Consider the following 22,488-nt stretch of genomic DNA (forward strand, 5'->3'; position numbering starts at 1 on the left):
TGTAAAATAGATGGTATCAATCCTGCAGGAATGTTGTGAGTTCCTAGCACATAAGTATCCAATACAGAGTAAGGAGAAAATGGTAGCCCAGAGGACTAATAGAGAGTGGTGTTAGAAAAGGTGAGACAGGGAAAGAAGGAACAGAATAAAGAAATCAAGTGTTCCTTTACTGAAAACGGCCACATTGTCACAGCAGTGGGGAAATGGGCACCTGTCCGTGTCCGCCCTGGATGGATGGTCCATTAGTCAACTGACCATCTTTCTCAAAACAGAGCATGGAGCTGCAGTGCAAGATAAACAGATGTCAAGATTCCCCCAGCAAAGTTTAAGCATAGATTAAAAAATAAAATAAACTAAACCCTCTGGTTTGAAAATAATTTCTCAAAATTGTCTGGTCCATCTTCCTTTCACTAGGCAGACTTCAATTTAAACAACTCAAAAGATACAACATGACTTTAAAGTGTCTGTAGAGAAATAATTTTCACAACCTCCCTTGACAAACTATTTCAATGGGTCACAATCTTTACTTCAGAAAGATTTTTTTTTTTTTTTAATCTGAGTGGTCTGGTCAGGTGGGGTGGCTCATGCCTGTAATCCTAGCACTTTGAGGAGTCCAGGTGGAACGATGGTTTGAGCCCAGGAGTTCGAGAGCACCCCAGGCAACATAGCAAGATCTCCTCTCTATAAAAACAAAAACAAAAAATTAGGCAGGTGTAGTGGCTTGCACCTGTGGTCCCAACTACTCAGGAGACTGAGGTGGGAGGATTGCTGGAACCCAGGAGATTGAGGCGGCAGTAAGCCGAGATAGAACCACTGAACTCCAGTCTGGGCAACAAAGTGAGATCCTGTTTCAAAGAAAAAAACAAAAAAAAGCTGAGTAGTCATTACTAATGCGTAATGACATTCTGTCTCTAATGGTCAGTCATTATGCTTTCTGAAGGGTTTATTTCCTTGACCAACTTTTGGGTTAGTAAATTGATTCCCTAATGAAGAAAATGCATAATATTATCAGAAGTTAGAGTTCCATATAAAACATCATATTTAGAATATTTAGATTTGAGCCCTCAGAAATGATTTAAGTTCCAAGCTTATCACTGTAGTTCAGATTGACTCTCATAAAGGGTGCTAGTGAAAGTGGTTTCCTATTGTTCCCTCCACATATCTCTTGGATTAATTGTCCTTCACCCAGCTGCCCATAAGAATCACCCTGGGAACACTGAAAAACTGCTGATGCTAGGGCCCCACCCCCAGAGATTCCGAGTTAATTGGCCTGGGATGAGGCTTGTCATTGGTTTATTTTTTAAAGTTCCCAGGTGACTGTAGCAGATTTGAGAGCCAGTACTCTCTGCAGAATTATAAATGCAAAGACATGAAATATTCTTTCCTCTTTCTTTTGTCCTTTAGTTTCACAATGTAGTCATTTAAGAAAGCTTATGATACGAACATAATCTCTTTAGTTAAAAATACTTAAATGATTGCATAATGATTCTGTCTTCTCATTTGAGTGATTTAGAGAGGAATGATAAAGTAACTCCTACATCTACTATGAAATGGTCTCATAAATTGCATTTGAAAATTATTGAAACTATGTTCACCAGCTAATGAATCTTTTTTTTTTTTTTGGCTATAAACCAAGAAGACAAAAATTTCTATTAAAGTAGTTAATAAGCATTTTTTACCTTTCCTTGAGAGATGCCTTTTCTGTTTCTAATAAAGACACCAGTTTCTCAGGTATCCATACCTTAATCTTGCCACCTCTACCACAGTGCCTTGTAATGGGCAAAAAGTGAGCCTTTTTGTTTTTTTAATTTTTAAATTTTAATTTGTATTTATTTATTTATTTTGAGACAGGGTCTGGTTCTGTCACCCAGGCTGGAGTACAATGGTGTGATCACCGCTCACAGCAATCTCCACGTCCTGGGCTCAAGAGATCCTCCCACCTCAGCTTCCCAAGTAGCTGTAACTGCAGGCCAAGGCCACCATCCCTGGCTAATTTTTGTATTTTTTGTAGAGACAGGGTTTCGCCGTGTTACCCAGGCTGGTTTCAAACTCCTGAGCTCAACTGATCCTCAGGCCTCAGCCTCCCAAAGTGCTGGAATTACAGGCATATTTTATTTTCAATGTATAAATGAAAATACCCCATTGGTGGTGGTGAGGGTGGAGGGAGGGGTCATTTTCCCCCTCTGCTTCAGAGTGGCTTTCATCTGTGATGCTCTTTGTGAACCTTTGTCCCTGCCCTTTCTGGAGCTCTCCAGGTTGCTGCCTGTCCATGTATTCACTGAAACTTCATTTAATAAATCTTCATGAGGACCTTGATATGTGTCTGGCACTATTTAAGACTGTGGACCTGTGGCAGTGAGCAAGACAGGCAAGATAAGCCAATTCTGTCATGGAGATTGCTTCAAAAGAGGAAACAGAGAATTAAACAACAAATAAAAAGAAAATAAATATCAGGCAATACAGAGAAGGTAATATATTGCAACCTTGTATTTCATGCAATACACTTAGTGCAATGCTGGTCTATTTTATGCATCTAAGTAAAGTTGCCCCCCATCCCCCATTTATCATAAACTAAAATGACTTTGTTATTTTCTCCCAAGAAATCTTTCATTTTTCTCTCACTAACAAACTCCTATAGAATTATATCTAGCTTCACAGTTTCCAGAATTTCATTCGTTGAAAGCTCACTCAGAATATTACTTCTTTAAGTTCAGTAGAGAAATGTTGAACAAGGCATGGCCATAAAATTTCAAGTGAACTTAACTCTTGCTTGGAACTCACAATACGTTAATTTTCTCTTCTTGCTTCTTTGTCACTTTCTGATGGCTTTGACTCTAGCTTTTTTTGTTGTTGTTGTTGTTGTTGTTGTTGTTGTTGAGACGGAGTCTTGCTCTGTCGCCCAGGCTGGAGTGCAGTGGCCTGATCTCAGCTCACTGCAAGCTCCGCCTCCCGGGTTTACGCCATTCTCCTGCCTCAGCCTCCCGAGTAGCTGGGACTACAGGCGCCTGCCACCTCGCCCGGCTAGTTTTTTGTATTTTTAGTAGAGACGGGGTTTCACCACGTTAGCCAGGATGGTCTCGATCTCCTGACCTCGTGATCCGCCCGTCTCGGCCTCCCAAAGTGCTGGAATTACAGGCTTGAGCCACCGCGCCCGGCTACTCTAGATTTTCTTTATATTCTAGATCTTACATTGACCAAAGATGAGATTTTTTCAGCTCCTTCCACATATTTGGATATTCATTCTCTTAATTTAGCTCCTGAATTCAATTTGCGATGTGCCATTTTCATTCTACACTTCTGAAGTTTTGGTGGAAGGTCCAGTGATGCCCCAGTATAATGACTCAGAGAAAAAAATACATGCTACTCTCTACTCTACTGACATAACAATTACTCAATAAACATTTCTTGAACATTCACTGTGCACTGTGTTCTAAGAGCTGTATGATGCATAGGGATTACAAAGATAAGTAAGATACGGCCTCCTTTTCTGAAGAATCTTACAATAGAAGATCTGTGGTCAGTTGTTTAAACAAAAAACTCTATTAAAGTGGACAGTCTCATTCTTAAGTTTCTCAATGTAAAAAAAAAAACTGGACAGTCATAATACATGCATAGCTGAAATGTTTAATTTTTAACTTTAAACCCTTAAAGATACATTCACTACTCATCAAACTTTAGAAATAGGGTAAAGGCCTTTTCTTTGATTGATGATTGAACTTTGCATGGTCTTTCTTGCATAGCCATAACACGCCATCAATAATTTCTAATTTTAGTTTGTTTAAAATAGAGAAAGAATGTACCACCACTGTAGAAGTGGCTGAATACTTAAACCATTTAGATTTCTGTGATTTTTCCCAAGTCTTATACAGTTGCCTTGCTCATATCTATTCTAACAGCACTTGTTTGAGCATCTCATGTTTATAGTCTTTCCAAAGTATTAAAGTAAGTTTTCAAGAAACAGCAACTCTCTGTCACTCTACACTTCATATTTCATCAGCCTAATAATATTTAATTCAATTACAAGTTTTGAAAGATCAAATACAACCAACATAATCAGGTTTGAGTACAAACTGAACTGACTCTTGGTAAGCACACACTTCGTGTGGAGGGAGACAAGGAGGACAGGAGAAGGAGCCCTCCCAATTGGGAGCCTTCAGTGTACATTGGGTATCTATCCGTACATTCCCCAGACAGCACAGAATGCTCTGGGTAACGTGACAAGTTGCTTAAGAGATATACTCATACTATATTATTGTAATATGATATTATTAAATTAAGTTTCACCTAAAGCTGCCTCCTTACATATTCTAAGTTCAGCCTAAAGGTTTCTCGTCCACAGTGAACTGTAACACAACTGGATGTGTAAACAGACCAGAACTTACTCTTGTGCCAGTCACCAAGTTTCAGCCAAAGGTGGCCAACTGTTCAAACCAGGTTCAAATAAGGCAAATGCTGAGCTGTTATCAACCTGGCTGTTTCTGTACCTCACTTCCATTTTCTGGATATAACTTCCTTTTTTCTGTCCATAAATTTTCTTCCACCATGTGGCTGCACAGGAGTCTCTCTGAATCTGCTGTGCTTCTGGTGACTGCCAATTCATAAATCATTCTTTGCTCAATTAAACTCTGTTCAATTTAATTTGTCTAAGGTTTTTATTTTAACAAAATGAATGGTTTAATAAAGGCTTGTGCAAAGGCTTAACAATATAAATTGTTTAAAAGGCTTGTGCAAAGTTTTTGTTTTTGTTTTCTTGTTTTGTTTTTGTTTTTGTTTTTGTTTTGAGACAAGGTTTCACTCTGCTGCCCAGGCTGAGTGCAGCGGTACAATCATAGCTCACTGCAGCCTCAAACTGGATTCAAGCAATCCTCCCGCCTCAGCCTCCCAAGTAGCTGGGACTACAGGTTCACACCACTACGCCCCGCTAATTTTTTAAATATTTTGTAGAGATGAGGTCTTACTATGTTGCCCAGACTGTGTGCAAAGTGTTACAGTATATCTTAAAAGGATCCTCCCCTGTTACAAGCATAAATATTGTTTTGGAATTTTCTCTTTTTTTTGTCTTTGATTATTTTAACTTTTTTTTGATACGCAATGCAATTGCATAGTTCAACATTTCTAAAGTAAAACAAACAGTGAGAAGTGTCTCTGACACCCCTGGCTCCAGCCACCCAGCTCCCTGTCCCAGAGGCAAGCAGTGTCACCAGCTCCTCCATGCTGAGATTTCTTACGAAAAAAATTTTTTTTTTTGAGACAGTTGTTGCCCATCTCAGCTCACTGCAACCTCTGCCTCCCAGGTTCAAGCAATTCTCCTGCCTCAGCCTCCTGAGTAGCTGAGATTACAGGCGCCTGCTACCACACCCAGCTAATTTTTTTTTTTTTTTTTTTTAAAGTAGAGATGGGGTTTTGCCATGCTGGCAAAGCTCATCTTGAACTCCCGACCTCAAGTGATCTGCCTGCCTTGGCCTCCCAAAGCACTGGGATTACAGGCATGAGCCACCGCGCCTGGCCTCCTTACAGAGATTTTTTAAATGACTATAAAAACATATCGGGTGCATAATCAAATTCATTATCTTCTATTTTCCTTTTCATAAAAATACAGAATGTTAGCACACTAGCTTCTGCCATTTCTAGGATGAGTTTCGACTTCATTCTCTGGGACAGAATTGTCATCAAGCAGGTTAATACTTGTCAGATGCTCTGAGTTTCCCTAAGTCTCCAGCAAGTGGCCAGATTATGTCCTAATTACTACCATATCTTGATTACGTCCCCCTTTTGTAACACGTATCAAGAAGACATTGTGTGTTTCCTCTTTTAGGTCAATTAAACGTCATTTCTCTCTTTTTTATTTATTTGAAAGCAGGTTAGTATATATTTCGTGGATTTTCTTAAAGGTGTATCTTCTTGACACATACAGTACCGTTATGTTTTTCTTACTATCAAATTGACAAACTATTCCATGATAGCATGTCCACTAAATCCTGGTATTTCCCCTTAGATTATTCAGATATATACATGTTTCAATGTGTATTCATTTTATTTACAACCCACATGCTTTATGTTTGCCTTGATATTTGAATTTCTAAGTAATTCTTTCAGTGTCTTCTAATGATTCTCTCATGTGAATCCCTGAGAAGCTCCTTCAGTCTTATTTTTCATTCTGTGTCCTATCTGTTCTGCCCCAAAGAAATCAGCCTCGTGGCTTTATCCAGGAGCTTATTTTGCTTTCTCTACATTTTCAGTGGTGAGCCCCCTCAAACAGGCCAGCTAACTTCTGGGAAAACATATTTGTTCTTCCTCATTTTTGCAATATGCATGTAACCCCAGCCAAGAGCCAGGATATTAAGTCATGGTTCAGGTATCTACGCCCATTTCACCAACACTAACTGCATTGTCAGTAGTTCCCTCCCCAGAAGTTTCTCTATCTTTCAGATATCCTACTCCAGTGAAAAAGAAACACTGGAAACACGGCCTCTATGCCACTACTTTCCTGCCTAGAAATGCACAGTCCCTAATGATGTTTCTCCAATCTTTTGTGTGTCTTTCTTCTGTTCAAGAATGATCAGTTTGCTAATTTGCCAGCTTTGTTAATCAATTCTTTAATTTATCCAACAAACATTTAGCACCCAGGAATGCGTGGGTTTAAATTAATGTAATAATTTACTAAATCTTACAGTAATTTATTACTGTATGGCTATCCTGGCTATCATTTAAATTGATAAGCATCACAGAAAAGTGTGTTACAAAAGATATGGGAGCAATGAGGAAGAAGCCCATAACTCTTCTGGGTAGCATAGCAAATAAGAAGCAAATAAGGCTTACAGAAGAGAAAATGTGTGGGACCAAGCACAGTGGTTCATGTCTGTAATCCCAGCTCTTTGGGAGGCCGAGGCAGGCAGTTCACTTGAGGCGAGGAATTTGAGACCAGCCTGGCCAACATGGTGAAACCCCATCTCTACTAAAAATACAAAACTTAGCTGGGCATAGTGGCATATGCTTGTAATCCCAGCTACTTGGGAGGCTGAGGCTTGAACCCAGGAGGCAGAGGTTGCAGCAAGCTGAGATCGTGCCACTGCACTCCAGCCTGGGTGACAGAGCAGGCTGTCTCAAAAAAGAGAGAGAGAGAGAAAATGTGGGATTTTAGAAATAAGTAAAAGCCAGTCTAGGGGGAAAGTGCATGCAGACAAACAGGATTTTCTGCAAAAGCATGGAGGTGTGAACACACACGTAAAGTCTACACTAAGCCAAACATGGTGGCTCATATCTGTAATCCCAGTGCTTTGGAGGCCAAAGTGGGAGGATCATTTGAGCCCAGGAGTTCAAGGCTGTAGTGAGCTAGGATTGGGCCATTGCACTACAGCTTGGGTGACAGAAGAAGACCCTGTCTATAAAAAGTAAAAGAAAATAAAGTCTAAACAAAGGCAACATCGGTACCAATCAAGAGGTGAAAAGGAATTAGGAGACAGTTTAGAGTTAGAATTCGTAGGACTGGTTGGGCATGGTGGCTCACACCTGTAATCCTAGCACTTTGAGAGGCCAAGGCGGGTGGATCACTTGATGTCAGGAGTTCGAGACCAGAATGGCCAATATGGTGAATTCCCCATCTCTACCAAAAATATAAAAATTAGCCAGGTGTGGTTGCATGTGCCTGTAATCCCAGCTACTCAGAAGGCTGAGGCAGAAGAACTGCTTGAACTTGGGAGGCGGAGGTTGCAGTGAGCTGAGATTGCACCACTGCACTCTAGCCTGGGCGAAAGAGCAAGACTCTGTCTTAAGAAATATATATAAGATTATATATATATATATTTATATATAAAGATTTGTTGACATTTAGGATATGGAAATGAGAGAATGGTAAGATTTAAGAATAACTCTGAGTTTGGGGTTATGAGTAGAATGATGAAGGGTAAAGCCTGAGATTAAAAACTCAGGAAATGGAACAAGTTTGTGTGTTGGATTGATGATAATGAAATCGATTTATATAAATTGATTATATAAATGTTGCACATATAAATGTTGAAGTAGCTGCAGGCTATTCTAGCAGAGGTGCCCTCTGAGAAGTATTGGTCTGAGCCCAAGGGAGAAGGCCAAATAAAACATAAGTTTGGACAGTTGTTAAGTTCATAGGAGTGACATTTTCTGTGGACTGAGAGATTCTTGAGAGGTAAGTGAAACATCTTAAACATTCTTCCAAATAAGAGGTAGAACTGCCAGCCATTTTTTTTAATCCATTGATCTGTCTTAACGGGCTAGTAATGGGAAAATATATTGCAATAGAAATAGAAAACATTAGTAATAGAAATGGAAAAAACTTTAAAACCTAACAGAAAATAGTAATAGAAAAAAATATATTACAGTGTGATCTAAGGTTGTCCTTTGGGTCAAGAACACCAGCTCACTTGCTGTTCGTGATCCCAGTTCTGAATCATTCTTTTCAACCTTTTTTGGCAATATTCCACCAACCAAGTCCTCCCTGGAAATTAGAAGAAGGCTAAAATCAATATGACACTTCATACACCTCCAATTGAATTGTCCAAATCATTGGACCCATTCACTAATTTAACACATGGTCTGTAAATTTCAGTTACTGCTATGGTGGTGAACTAGCAACTGGCTACTGTGGATGGATATTTACACTAGAGATTTGTAAATGCCAAAGGAATAATGGCCACAGTGAGTCATATGACTTCTTATTACTACTAAGAAACTACTCCATTTACCCTCCAAGTTGATTGCAAAAGTGATTTATTATTCAACGCCTTGAATTTCTCACTAAGTTCAATGTAAATTAAGGTTTAATATGTCCTCAATCTGTCACTCTATGAGTTGGAAGTAGTATCAGTCGCTTTTTAAATTTTGTAACCAACTATAAAGTGGCCTAATTCAATAAAAATTTTCAAATAAATTTTACAGCATGTCTAGAAATTCCAACATGACACCAAAACCTATATATGGGAGAAGGAATTCAGGCAAAGCAGAATTGTAAAATATTGTGTTGAAAGTAAGTAGGTCTCTGTTTCACGAGGAAGCACCCCAGGGGAGGAGCTGGTCTGAGTGAAGTTTTTTTTTTTTGGTTTAGTTTGGGCTCTCCAGGGAAATTGTCAGGGGTGTGACAGAAAGCTAAGTTTTCAGATTTCTTCCACTTCTCTGTCATTTTCAAGAGCAAATTAAACCTGTTGAATAGTTTGGTTATATCATTTCTACCATCACACTCATTTATAGAATGGAAAGAGAAGACATTCTAATACAAAAGGCCTGAGGGCAGAGAGCTTGTTTAGTTTAAAATTATATCACCAAGATCTAGGTCAGCACCTGACCACTACAGCTGGTCAAATAGTTGTTAAATTAAATGAACACATTTTGTTATCCCTATGCCCAACTCCATTTAACTGTCATAGACGTTGATGACTCCCTTGCAAGCCTACACTGGAATCCCAGGACAACTGACTAGAAGACTTTAAATCAATGTCACAACAGCTATTAGTTGGATGAGCAATTCTTATTCTTGTCTAACTATCAAGAGGCTACTGTGATACCTTCAAAAGCTTTGGAATTTTAAGGAAAAAAAAACCATAAATATGCAGGTCTAACAAATGTGTATGTTGTAAAAATCTTCATTTGAAACACCAGGGGCAATGATGGTAAAAGAGCAATAACTTGCAAGTTCTGCTTAATATACTTGCATGACATATATTTTTAAAAGCAGCTGATCAATTCTGGGCAAGAGAGAGAGCTAACCCAATTTCTTTTGCCTCATAGGACTTCAGTCAGTTGTTAGCATCTTTATTCCATTTCTGTTACAATCCAGGACAGTGTTGATGTTTACATTACAGACCAGTCTCCTCTCCTTACTTTCTTTATGTTACTTCATCTCCTCTAGGGATCATTTATTTATCACCTACCATATATTAGGTCTTGGAAATACAAAGGTGAATAATATTAACATTCTCTCTTCATATAACTTATAAGTCAATGGAGTAAACCAGCAGTTATAATAATTGCAAAATGTGCTATGGTTATATATAGGAAAGGCAGATAACCCTGGCTTCTCAAAAGATGTAGCACCTGGACTGAGTCTCGGATGACAGATAGAAGTGAACCAAGAAAGTAGCATGTGCAACAGCATGAGATCAAGGGAAACCACAGCATATTCAGGAAGCTGTACGTGGTCCTTTACAGACAGGTATAGACATTGTGAAATGAGATGAGCAGACTAGATAAGGTGGGCAGGACCAGGCGAGAGCGTTACACCTCTGTGCCATCTTAAGGAGTCTGATGTTAACTGCATTTCTATAAAAGAAAAAGTTCTCTGATAACACAATTGAAAATATATCAAAGGCAAAGCAAGAAAGCAGGCAGAAAGACAGGTTAGAGGAAGTTTGTTGTAGTCCTTTAGAAAAAAAACCAATACTTTAACTATGGTATTGGCAGAAGGGAAGTTGGGTTCAAAGCATCTAAACCAGTTAGGAAGAGATTACCTCAATCCTCCAGGGAAGAAATGATGTCATGAACCAAGGAGGTGGAATTAAGAGAATTAATCTCCCTCCATTTCTATCCAATATGCCAATTGTTCTGCATTTTTCCTTAGAATATAAGACATGTGAATAAAACCCGTTAGCTTTCTGATTCCATGGACTGGGAAAATGTTGTCTAATGTTACTTTCACTTATGGTTATCTTAAATTAAGATCTCTATGTTATGTGCATTTAAAAACATATTTTATCAACTGCTACCTGGAAGTACACATTTTAAAATAATGCAATGGTCAGTCTGATCCCTGGTGAGTCAATTTCTTAAATGGATGAGAGCAGTGGTAGAGGAAAGAGCTTGAAGAATGATCCTGTTAAAACGTAAGTCAAATCATCTCACTCTTCCTCAAAATCCTTCCGTTCTCCCCATCTTGCTCTGAATAAAAGTCAGCCTTTACAATGACCCACAAGACCAAGAGCAGATTCACAACTCTCTGACCTCAATTCTTCAATTCCTTCTACTCTTTCCCTGTCACTCATTTTGGGGCAGCCACGCTCGTCTGCTTCTGAACCTCAGAGACTCCAGGGAAGCTCGCTTGGACTTTGAGCACTTGCTCTTGTTTTCCCCAGTTATCCTCCTGGCTTGCTCCCTCACTTCCTTCAATTCAGGTCTTTTCCTTCCCTTATCACTTTACTAAAAAATAAAATACTCCTCCCACTCTCAGTACTCTCTTCACAACTTATATTTTTCTTAACACTCACCACAACCTAACAAACTTTTTATTTTGCTTCTCTTGTTTATTTAGGACAACTAGAAAGTAAGTCCTAAAATGGCAGAAGATTTTAATGTTTTGCTGTATCTCTAGGACCTAGAAGAGTGTCAGTGACTATTTGTCCAATGAATAAATCGCTATTTCAGTGTGACTATCAGTCATGCAAACATGGCGTTCCAAGACCTCACCGACTGACAAGCAAAATCATTACCATGGAAAGAACCCTGCAGTTAGTTATTGTTTTTTCCACCAGGAAGCCTCTGGCAAAGTCAGATACAGTCTGAACTGTTTCCATCAACACAGACTTTTGTATAAAGCACTATAATTAGGGCATGGTTTCTAAGAATAATTAATTTATAGCCAATCTTCACCTGATCCTTAATGACTATCAAGCCATATTAAATTCTTTAGCATAACAGAGAATGTGTACTTATTCAAAACCGCAATTTTCAATTATATCTGGCAGCAACAAAATGCTCTTTATTCATTACTATAGAGAAAGGTTTTTGCTGAGAGTGATTCCATTGTCTTCAGCTTTATAGTTAAACATCTTCGAGGCTTCACTTGAAGGTGACCATGTCAGCCAAAGCAATCATCACAACTAACAAAACCAAATTACTGAGTAATATTTCTAAAGACTCTTTTCGTGGTCTTAAGTTTTGGAAGGTTTATATTGCTACTTCATTTTGTAACACATAAATGATTGCTCATTGTTTAAAATAAATCAATTATTACAGACATAAATTGAGTTTAAAAGAACAAGTTTACCTTTAACCTTCTCACCAATTCCACTCTCTTCCCCACAGTAAAAACAAGTTAGAGTTAGCAGTTTGCCATGTGTTTTTTATACCTCTTTCTATCCATTTACACAAAGATGCACACATAGAGTTTTAGTATTGGAAGATTAAAAGTTTACATATGGGCCGGGCGTGGTGGCTCAAGCCTGTAATCCCAGCACTTTGGGAGGCCGAGATGGGCGGATCACGAGGTCAGGAGATCGAGACTATCCTGGCTAACACGGTGAAACCCCATCTCTACTAAAAAATACAAAAAACTAGCCGGGCGAGGTGACGGGCGCCTGTAGTCCCAGCTACTCGGGAGGCTGAGGCAGGAGAATGGCGTAAACCCAGGAGGCGGAGCTTGCAGTGAGCTGAGATCCGGCCACTGCACTCCAGCCTGGGCGACAGAGCAAGACTCCGTCTCAAAAAAAAAAAAAAAAAAAAAAAAGTTTACATATGTATTTGGTAAAGTACTCTCTTTACCTAACAATGTGCATTGAACATTTTTCCACATCAGTGCATACCGATTTCAGCAATCATATTTTCAAGTTTATCCTATTTTCCTGGAGTAATTATTCATGGTGCCATCTTTCACTATTAAAAGTAACTTCATTTGGACAATAAATTATATGGTCCCCTAATATAAAGTTATCTGATTAATGAATTCATAGCAGTCTATATAACCACAATTTTTGTAATCATTGCCTTATAAATGAACATTCAGATATAGCCTTTTTTGGTATCATGAACAAGACTACAAGGAATATTGATATATATATATATTTGCACATATGTATGAATATAATTACAGGATAAATTCTGTAAGTCCAGTTGTGAGTTTAAAGGATATATGCATTTAAAATTTTACTATAGTCTCAAGTTCTCTAAAAAGTCATATTGTTTTATACTTCCATCAATAGCATATATGTTCCCATAACCTCGTAACTAACACAGGCATTACACCTTTTTTTGCCAATTCAATGGGAAACATACTATTTTATTATTGTTTAAATTTGTATTTCACTGATTACAATTGAGATTGAGCATTTTTTCATGCAACAGCATATTTTTTCTATTTTACAATGAGGTTGTTTTTTTCTTATTAATTTGTAGGTATTCTTTTGTGTTGAATGTAATATGTGTAGGTTATAAATATTTTTCTCACAATATCTCACACTATTTTCCCATCAATATGGAAAACAAATGTACCAATTCCAAAGCTGCTACACCCACCAATTTTTATATTCTCAAAAAAAATGATTAAAATACATATAACTCAAAGTATAATGTCCACTTTTCTGATCTTCCATTATATGTGTGTGTGTGTGTGTGTATTTATCTCCAAACCATACACAACTATTACAATCAATGGACAGATGTGGTCTGCCATTGAATACATTGTGAGTCATTTTATTTCTATATAATATTTCTTCAGTTTTTTTTCAAAATAAATATTTTAATTACAATTTTGAGTACAACAAACAAATATGGATGCCTGTGAATCACTCTGGCTCTTATACTTAAAATCTCATTTCTTTAGAGAAAGCAAAGCTTAACCAGATTGTTTTGTATTTTCCCCACTTTTACTATATTTCCTAATTTTATCAGGGTTGAGCTAACCTTTACCTAGAGGTCACAATGGATTGCATGTATGTCATCCTATCATGGAACTGTCACCCGCTGTGTTAGTTATGTCATTTTTTTAAATAATTCATGAAGAAATGGAGATAACAAAGCTTTCTCAACTGGAGAAAATGTTTAATGATTTCCAGAGGAACAGAATATGAGCAATAAAAAAAATTGTCAGGCTGGGCACAGTGGCTCACACCTGTAATCCCAGCATTTTGGGAGGCCGAGGGGGCAGATTAGCTGAGGTCAGGAGTTCAAGACCAGCCTGGCCAACATGGTGAAACCCCATCTCTACTAAAAATATAAAAATCAGCTGGGTGTGGTGGCACACACATCCCATCTACTTGGGAGGCTGAGGCAGGAGAATTGCTTGAGCCAGGGAGGCGGAGGTTTCAGTGAGCTGAGATCATGTCATTGCACTCCAGCCTGGCTGACACAGCGAGACTCTATCTCAAAAAAAAAAAAAAAGAAAGAAAGAAAGAAAGAAAAAAAAGAGAAAAAATTTTCAATATTTTGTAGGCAAAGAGATTTCCCCGCCCCCAAAGACTCTCTCATATGGATACAGGCTCATGACAGTTGCCACTGTTGGTTGTCAAATAGTTTTTATCTTTCAGTTGTATGAAAAAGCTATTTAATGAGATACTGTCTTTTCTCTGAATAAACCACACAGTCTGTTAATTAATAAAAATTAAAAATAAAAACAGGCATTGGCAGTAGGAATGCTGACTAAGAAGATGGTCTTTATCTTTTCGATGTAATAGGCCTTGTGTTTTCTCAAAATCCTATTGCAACTAATAACAGGCATTATTTCAATATTTTCATTTCCATATTTTCATTTCAGCGTTTTCATTATGACCTGATTTATGTCTAACAAGGCTTTATCATTTCCACACACTACCCTTTTAACCGGTAACACAAAGGCTAAAGCTGGGCTGTTCAAATGATAACCAAGGAAAAATAACTGGAAATAACTGATCTCCCCCTAGTTAGGGTCTGCTTAATAAGCTGTGGGAAATTAGCTCAATTGAACTTGCAGGGCTGTCTAATTTATCTTTGTACATGTACAGACAAATTCTAGAACAAAACTTTAAAGCTATTAGATGAATATTCTTTTTAACCACACCCAGTCCACACCCCTGTCCACTTTGCATAAAGATCACTTGCACTGGCCGGGCGCAGTGGCTCAAGCCTGTAATCCCAGCACTTTGGGAGGCCGAGACGGGCGGATCACGAGGTCAGGAGATCGAGACCATCCTGGCTAACACGGTGAAACCCCGTCTCTACTAAAAAATACAAAAAACTAGCCGGGCAAGGTGGCGGGCGCCTGTAGTCCCAGCTACTCGGGAGGCTGAGGCAGGAGAATGGCGTAAACCTGGGAGGCGGAGCTTGCAGTGAGCTGAGATTCAGTCACTGCACTCCAGCCCGGGCGACAGAGCGAGACTCTGCCTCAAAAAAAAAAAAAAAAAAAAGATCACTTGCACTAATTTATGACATTCTTCAGACTGTCAAGATTTTCTACAGGAATTCACTAATGACAGTCTAGGAGTAAGGAATAAAACTTGGTTTTTCAGACATTTGACTTCGTGCAATTGTGATAATTCCCTCTGGTCAGATTCCAGTTGTAATTATTATATTAGATGAGATTGGAAAGGCAGTATCTTGCTGGCTAATTCCTCTTAGTATTTCAAAGCATTGTCATCATAGCAGGAGCTGTGAATGGTAATCGTGGTTCATCTTTAAAGGACAGGAGAAAAATGCTTAAAAAGCAAAAGACCTTTTTTTATCCCTTAGAGTAATAAAGCATTCGTCACATCCAGCCCCACCCAAACTCCAGTCTGATAGAACTCAGCTTGTTTTCTGCCGGATTTTATCATTATTTCTAAAATGCAGTTCCTGGGGAAAAAAAAAAAAATCATTCACAGACTTTTAACCTAGATATTGATTTTAGAGTTTTTAACAGTCTGTAAATTAAGATAAAAATTTGGTATGCTTGATTGGTTTTCTCCATCACCATTTATTAATAGCTGAATATTGAATTTGGAACCAATAGATTGAATGGTTTTTCCTATATGCCGTCTGCTGATGCTGAGAAAGAGAATGTTCTAATTCTGCCCTTTATTTATGACAATGTGTGAGCCTGTTAATCATTTAGGCAAATCAGCTCACCATCACTGAACAGTGAATTGTTGCAAGCTTTAGAACTGAAGAAAATTGATTAAATTAAATTTCAATTCTGCCACTTATTAATTATGTGACCTAGGCAAACTGCCTCCACTCTCCAAGTCTCACAAAAATGGAGATAATGATACTCAGCTCATAAATTATTATGAGAATAAAATGTTAAATGTTCAGCAGAGTGCCTGGCACTTTTTCAGCACTCAAAACAATGATGTTATTATTGTTACGTCTTTTCTTTGGTGGATTATTTTATATTAATGAAGGTAGTTACATTTCTTTCAAAACCATGGTAGAAATTTAACTCTCATATCAATCTGCACCTATAAAATTAGGAGAAAACTCAAAGTCCAATATGCTAGGGCATCTTTTGTAATGAGTACTTTTATGCACATTACCAGTGAAAGCACATGTGGGTGTGTCCCTTCTGAGAGCAATTCGGCAAAATACGTTAAAACTCTTAAATATGTTCACATACGTCATGTCAGTATGTTTTTTCCTAATAACGTATCCTAAGGTTTTAGTTATAAAGCTGTTCATTGAATAATTACGTATACTAATACCAAAAAACAGAATCAACCTGTAAATTCACCTGTTATGCATTACGGCTTACAAATAGGCAGAGTAGGACAGGCGCAGTGGCCTATGCCTGTAAACCCAGCACTTTGGGAGGCCAAGGCCTGAGGATAGCTTGAGCCCAGGAGTTCAAGACCAGCCTTGGCAACATGGCAAAACCCTGTCCCTATAAAAAATTCAAAAATTAGCCAGGTGTGCTGGCACACACCTGTAGTCCCAGCGACTCAGGAGGCTGAGGCAGAAGAATGGCTTCAACCTGGGAAGTCAAGGCTTCAGTGAGCCAAGATCGTACCACTGCACTCCAGCCTGGGTGACAGAGTGAGACTCTGTCTCAAAAATAAACAAATAAATAAATAAAGATACAATAGAAGTAGAATGAAAGCCACACATGGTGACTCACACCTATAATCACAGCACTTTGAGAAGCCAAGGCGGGTTGATTGTTTGAGCCCAGGAGTTCAAAACCAGCCTGGGTAACATAGTGAGACCTCATCTCTACAAAAGATTTAAAAATCAGCTGAGACGGGCGGATCACGAGGTCAGGAGATTGAGACCATCCTGGTTAACCCGGTGAAACCCCGTCTCTACTAAAAATACAAAAAACTAGCCGGGCGAGGTGGCGGGCGCCTGTAGTCCCAGCTACTCGGGAGGCTGAGGCAGGAGAATGGCGTAAACCCAGGAGGCGGAGCTTGCAGTGAGCTGAGATCTGGCCACTGCACTCCAGCCCGGGCGACAGAGCGAGACTCTGTCTCAAAAAAAAAAAAAAAAAAAAAAATCAGCTGAGTGTGGTGGTGCGTGCCCGTAGTCCCAGCTACTTGTAGGCTGAGGTGGGAGGATCGCTTAAGCCCTAGGAGGTGGAGGTTGCAGTGAGCTAAGATCACTGCACTCTAGCTTAGACAACAGAGCAAGACTCTGTCTCAAGAAAAAAAAAAAAAGGTACAATGAAAACTCTAGGCATTATATAAAAAATAAACATGAAAAAACTATAAAAGGTGGAAAGAAGAAGCCAGGACTTGCTTGGGGCCTGAGGAAAGACATGGCTGTGAGTTTCCTGGTTTTCTTTTTGCTGGAGAGGCAGTAATTTCTAAGTGTCAGTGGGACAGACCAAAAAAAAAAAAAAAAAAAAAAAAAAAAAAACCCAAAAAAAGCCAGGTCTCTCTAAGCAAAGAACTAAGGAAAGGGTAGCCTAGAAAGACAGAAAATGTTGATGTAATAACCGCCCCTATCCCCAGCCAAACTCCACAGAAAAATGTGCAGCCCCACCACCAATCCTGTCAGCAAAGTCTGAGTGGGGATTAGTGGGGATTATAGATCTTGCCCAGCTGTAACAAGGCACGCTGCTCTAGACCAGCAGAGGCGAGACTTTCATCACTGCCTGACAATGGCAATCTACCTTCCTCACCGTGTCAAAAGAGATCACAGGGGAGTCTAGACTTTCATCCCCACTTGAAGGTAATGAGGTGCCCCTTCGCCTCCCTACTGGGGTGGTGTCAGTGGAGGCTAAGTGAACTTCTACTTCCATTTAATGGTAACAAGGCAGTCCTCCCCACAGCAGTGTTGGTGGAGATCAAGTGGGGAGCAGGAATGCCTAAGGGGCACACCCTCTCCCTCTGGCCAGGGTGATGTCACAGTAGCCTAGTGGAAAGCCTGACTCCTCTTCCCACTCATCAGTGATGAAAGCCCTACCTTCAGGGTGGCAACAGAGGCCAAGGGGGGAATCCAGACTTGCAGGACCACATGTTATTAAGGAAGCAGCTTCCCAACCACTTCCCCTGCCAGAACAGTGTCAGATAAAAATCTTCTAAGCCAGAAGATTTAAATAAGATCCAGAGTCTCATCCATAATACTCTAAACATCTAGGATACAATTAAGTCACTTGCCATACCAAGAAGCAGGAAAAAGTCAACATGAGTGAGAAAAAACCAACAGCAGATGAAATACCGAGATAATATGGATGCTGTAGTTATCTGATAAGGATTTTATAGCAGCCATCATAAAAATGCTCCAACAAGTATGACCATGCTAGAAACAAATGAAGAAGCAGAAAGTCTCAGCAAAAAAAGAGAATGTTCTTAAAAAGAACCAAATGGAAATTTTAGAACTGAAAAATGCTATAACCAAAAGAGAGAAAAAAGAAAAACTTAATAAATAAGCTCAACAGAAGAATGAAAAGAAAAGAATCAATAAACTTGAAAATAGAACAATAGAAATAACCCAATCTGAACAACAGAGAGAAAATAGATTGAAAAACAAAACAAAACAAAAAAAAAATGAACAGAGCCTTAGGAAACTATGGAGCTAAAACAAAAGAATTAATTTATGTCACTGGAGTCCCAGAAAAAGAGGAGAAAGAGATCCAGGCTTAACTTTTTTTATCCCAAGACAGAGTCTCACTCTGTCACCCAGGTTGGAGTGCAGTGGCACGATCTCAGCTCACTGCAATCTCTGCCTCCCGGTCTCAAGTGATTGTCCCTCCTCAGCCTCCCAAGTAGCTGGGACCACAGGTGTGCACCACCACATCAGGCTATTTTTTTTTTTTTGTAGAGATGGGATCTTGTCATGCTGCATAGGCTGGTCTCAAACTCCTGGGCTCAAGTGACCCACCCACCTTGGCCTCCCAAAGTGCTGGGATTACAGGCATGAGCCACTGCAACAAGTCTTAAAATTTCTAAAGATGAAAATCTTTTAGAAAACAGCTGAAAATTCCCCAAAGTTGACAAAATACATGCATACTGAAGAAGCAGAGCAGATTCCAAATAGAAACTGAGACAAATCTACATCCAGACATATCATAATCAAGCTTCTGAAAACTAAAGATGAAGAAAAAAACCTTAAGAGCAGCAAGAGACAAATGACACCTTAACTTTGGGGGAAAAAGAAACATTCAAATGACAGGAAATTTCTCATCCAAAACTGTGAAGACTGGAGGGAACTGGCACAATATTTTTCAAGTGCTAAAAGTAAAAAACAGTCAAGCAAGAATTCTATATCCAGCACAAAGACCCTTCAGAACTGAAGAGGAAATCAAGACTTCACCAGATCAAGGAAAACAAGGAGAATTTGTTAGCAACAGACTTACCCTAAAAGAATGCCTGAAGATATTTCTGACACAAACAAATAATAAAAGAAGGAATTTTGTAACATCAGGAAAAAAGGAAAAACAACAGAAAGAGTAGAAAGATGGGCAAATACAAGAGACTTTTCTTCATTTCTTTAACTTGTGTTTGTTGAAACAAAAATGGGAATTTTTTATTTGTAAAAAATTATGTAAAATGTATGTATGTAAAAGAATAGGCAAAACACATCCTATGAAAACAGTATTACTCTGATGCCAAAACTCAGCCAAGATATTACAAGAAAACTAGAAATCAATATTTCTAATGATTATAGAAACAAAACCATCAACAAAATACTAGCAAACCAAATCTAGCAACATATAAAAAGGATTATACATCACCACACGCTAGGAAAGCAAGATTGCTGGCCTAATATAAGAAAAGCAATCATGGTAATACACCATGCTAACAGAATAAAAGGAAAAAAACATGTTATCAACTCAATAGATACATAACCATTTGACAAAACTTCACACTGTTTCATGTTAAAAACATTCAACAAACTAGGAATAGAAAGGAGCATCCTCAAATTGATCTAAGAAAATATTGGATCTTACTGAATGATGAAAGACAATGCTTTTCACCTAAGAAAAGGAACAAGACAAGCATGTCCACTCTCACTCTTTCTATTCAGTACTGTACTGGATATTCTAGAGAGAGAACTTAAGAGAAGGCGTTAAACGAATACAAATTTAAGAGAAAGAAATAAAACTATCTATAGACCTAAATATTCAATGTAATTCTCATTAAAATCCAGGCTGGATTTTTTTTTTTTTTTTTTTTGCAGAAATTAACAAACTGATCCTTAAATCCATACGGAGGCCAGGGACAGGGGCTCACACCTATAATCCCAGCACTCTGGGAGGCCAAAGGGCCAACATGGCAAAACCCCATCTCTACTAGAAACTACAAACATTATCCAAGTATAGTGGTGCATGCCTGTAATCCCAGCTACTCAGGAGACTGAAGTGGGAGGATAGCTTGAACCTGGTAGGCGGAGGTTGCAGTGGGCTGAGATCACACCACTGCACTCCAGCCTGGGCCACAAGCAAGACCCTGTCTCAAATATATATATATATATAGAAATGCAGGGACCCAGAATTGCCAAAACAGTCTTGCAAAAAGAACAAAGTTGGAGGACTCAAACTTCCTGATGGTGAAACTCACTATAAAACTACATTAATCAAGACAATGTAGTACTGACATAACAATAGACATCTAGATCAATAGAAAAGAATACAGAGTCCAGAATACATTTATAGTCAACCACTTTTTGGCAAGGGAACCAAGACAATTCAATGAGGAAACAGCAGTCCTTTCAGAAAATAGTGCTGAACAGTCAGATATCTACTTGGAAAAGAAGGAAGTTGGACCCCTTCCTACCCCAGACTCAAAAATTAACCCAAAATGGATCATGAACCTAACTGTAAGAGCTACAACTATACAACTCTCTGAAGAAAACATAGCAGTAAATATTCATGACTTTGGGTTGAGCAAAGACTTTTTAGATATGACACAAAAAACACATGTGATAAAATAAATAAATAGAAATTCATCAAAATTAAAAACTTCTGTGCTACAACCCACATATACCATGCAAGAAAGTGAAAAGACAATCCACAGAATTGGTGAAAATATTAGCAAATCATATATCTAATAGAGGACTTGGCTCAAGAATACACACATACACACACACGCATGTGTATGGTATATATGTGTATATGTATATACATAACTTTTACAACTTAATAACAAAAAGATAAATGACCCAATTTATTTTTTTCTTTTTTTTTTCTTTTTCTTTTTTTTTTTTTTTTTTTTGGGGATTTTGGGTTTCCCTCTCATCACCCAGTCTGCCAGTCTGGAGTGCAATGGCATAATCTTGGCTCACTGCAACCTCCACCTCCCAGGTTCAAGTGATTCTCCTGTCTCAGCCTCCCGAGTAGCCGGGATTACAGGTGCCCGCCACCATGCCTAGTTAATTTTTATATTTTTAGTACAGACGGGGTTTCGCCACCTTAGGCAGGCTGGTCTAAAACTACTGACCTCAGGTGATCTGCCCGCCTCGGCCTCCCAGACTGCTGGTATTACAGGCATGGTATTTGACCATGCCCAGCCAAATAACCCAATTTCAAAACAGGCCAAGAATACAAAATTGGCCGGGTATGGTGCATGCCTGTAATTGCAGCTACTGAGGAGGCTGAGGCAGAAGAATCACTTGACCCGAGGAGGCAGGAGGTTGCAGTGAGCTGAGATTGCGCCACTGCACTCCAGCCTGGGCAACAAGAGCTAAACTCCATCTCAAAAATAAATAAATAAATAAATAAATAGCTAGGCATGGTGGCAGGTGCCTGTAACCCCAGCTACTCTGGAGGCTGACGCAGGAGAATCGCTTGAACCTTGGGGGACGGGAGGGTGGAGGTTGCAGTGAGCCGAGATTGTGCCACTGCACTCCCAGCCTGGGGGACAGAGTGAAACTCTGCCTCAAAAAAAAAAAAAAAGCAGAAACAACTCAAATGCCCATTGATTGATGAATGGTAAATAAAATGCAGTATATCCAAACAGTGAAATATTATATGAAAATACAAAGGAACTTGAAGAGCTGATACATGCTACACATGGACAAGTCTTGAAAAATATGATGCTGAGTGAAAGAAGCCAGTCAGAAAAGATTGCATATCGAATAATTCCACTAACGTGAAATCTCCAGAAAAGACAAATCTATAGAAATAGAAAGCAGATTAGGCCAGGCGTGGTGACTCACGCCTGTAATTCCAGCACTTTGGGAGGCCAAGGTGGGTGGATCTCCTGAGCTCAGGAGTTTGAGACCAACCTGGGCAACATGATGAAACCCCATCTCTACAAAAAATACAGATAATTAGCCAGGTGTGGTGGTACTGACCTATGGTCCCAGCTACTCAGGTGTGGTGGTACTGACCTGTGGTCCCAGCTACTCAGGTGTGGTGGTACTGAC

The sequence above is a fragment of the Piliocolobus tephrosceles genome, chromosome 10 (assembly GCF_002776525.5).
Source record: "Piliocolobus tephrosceles isolate RC106 chromosome 10, ASM277652v3, whole genome shotgun sequence".
Taxonomy (NCBI): Eukaryota; Metazoa; Chordata; class Mammalia; order Primates; family Cercopithecidae; genus Piliocolobus; species Piliocolobus tephrosceles.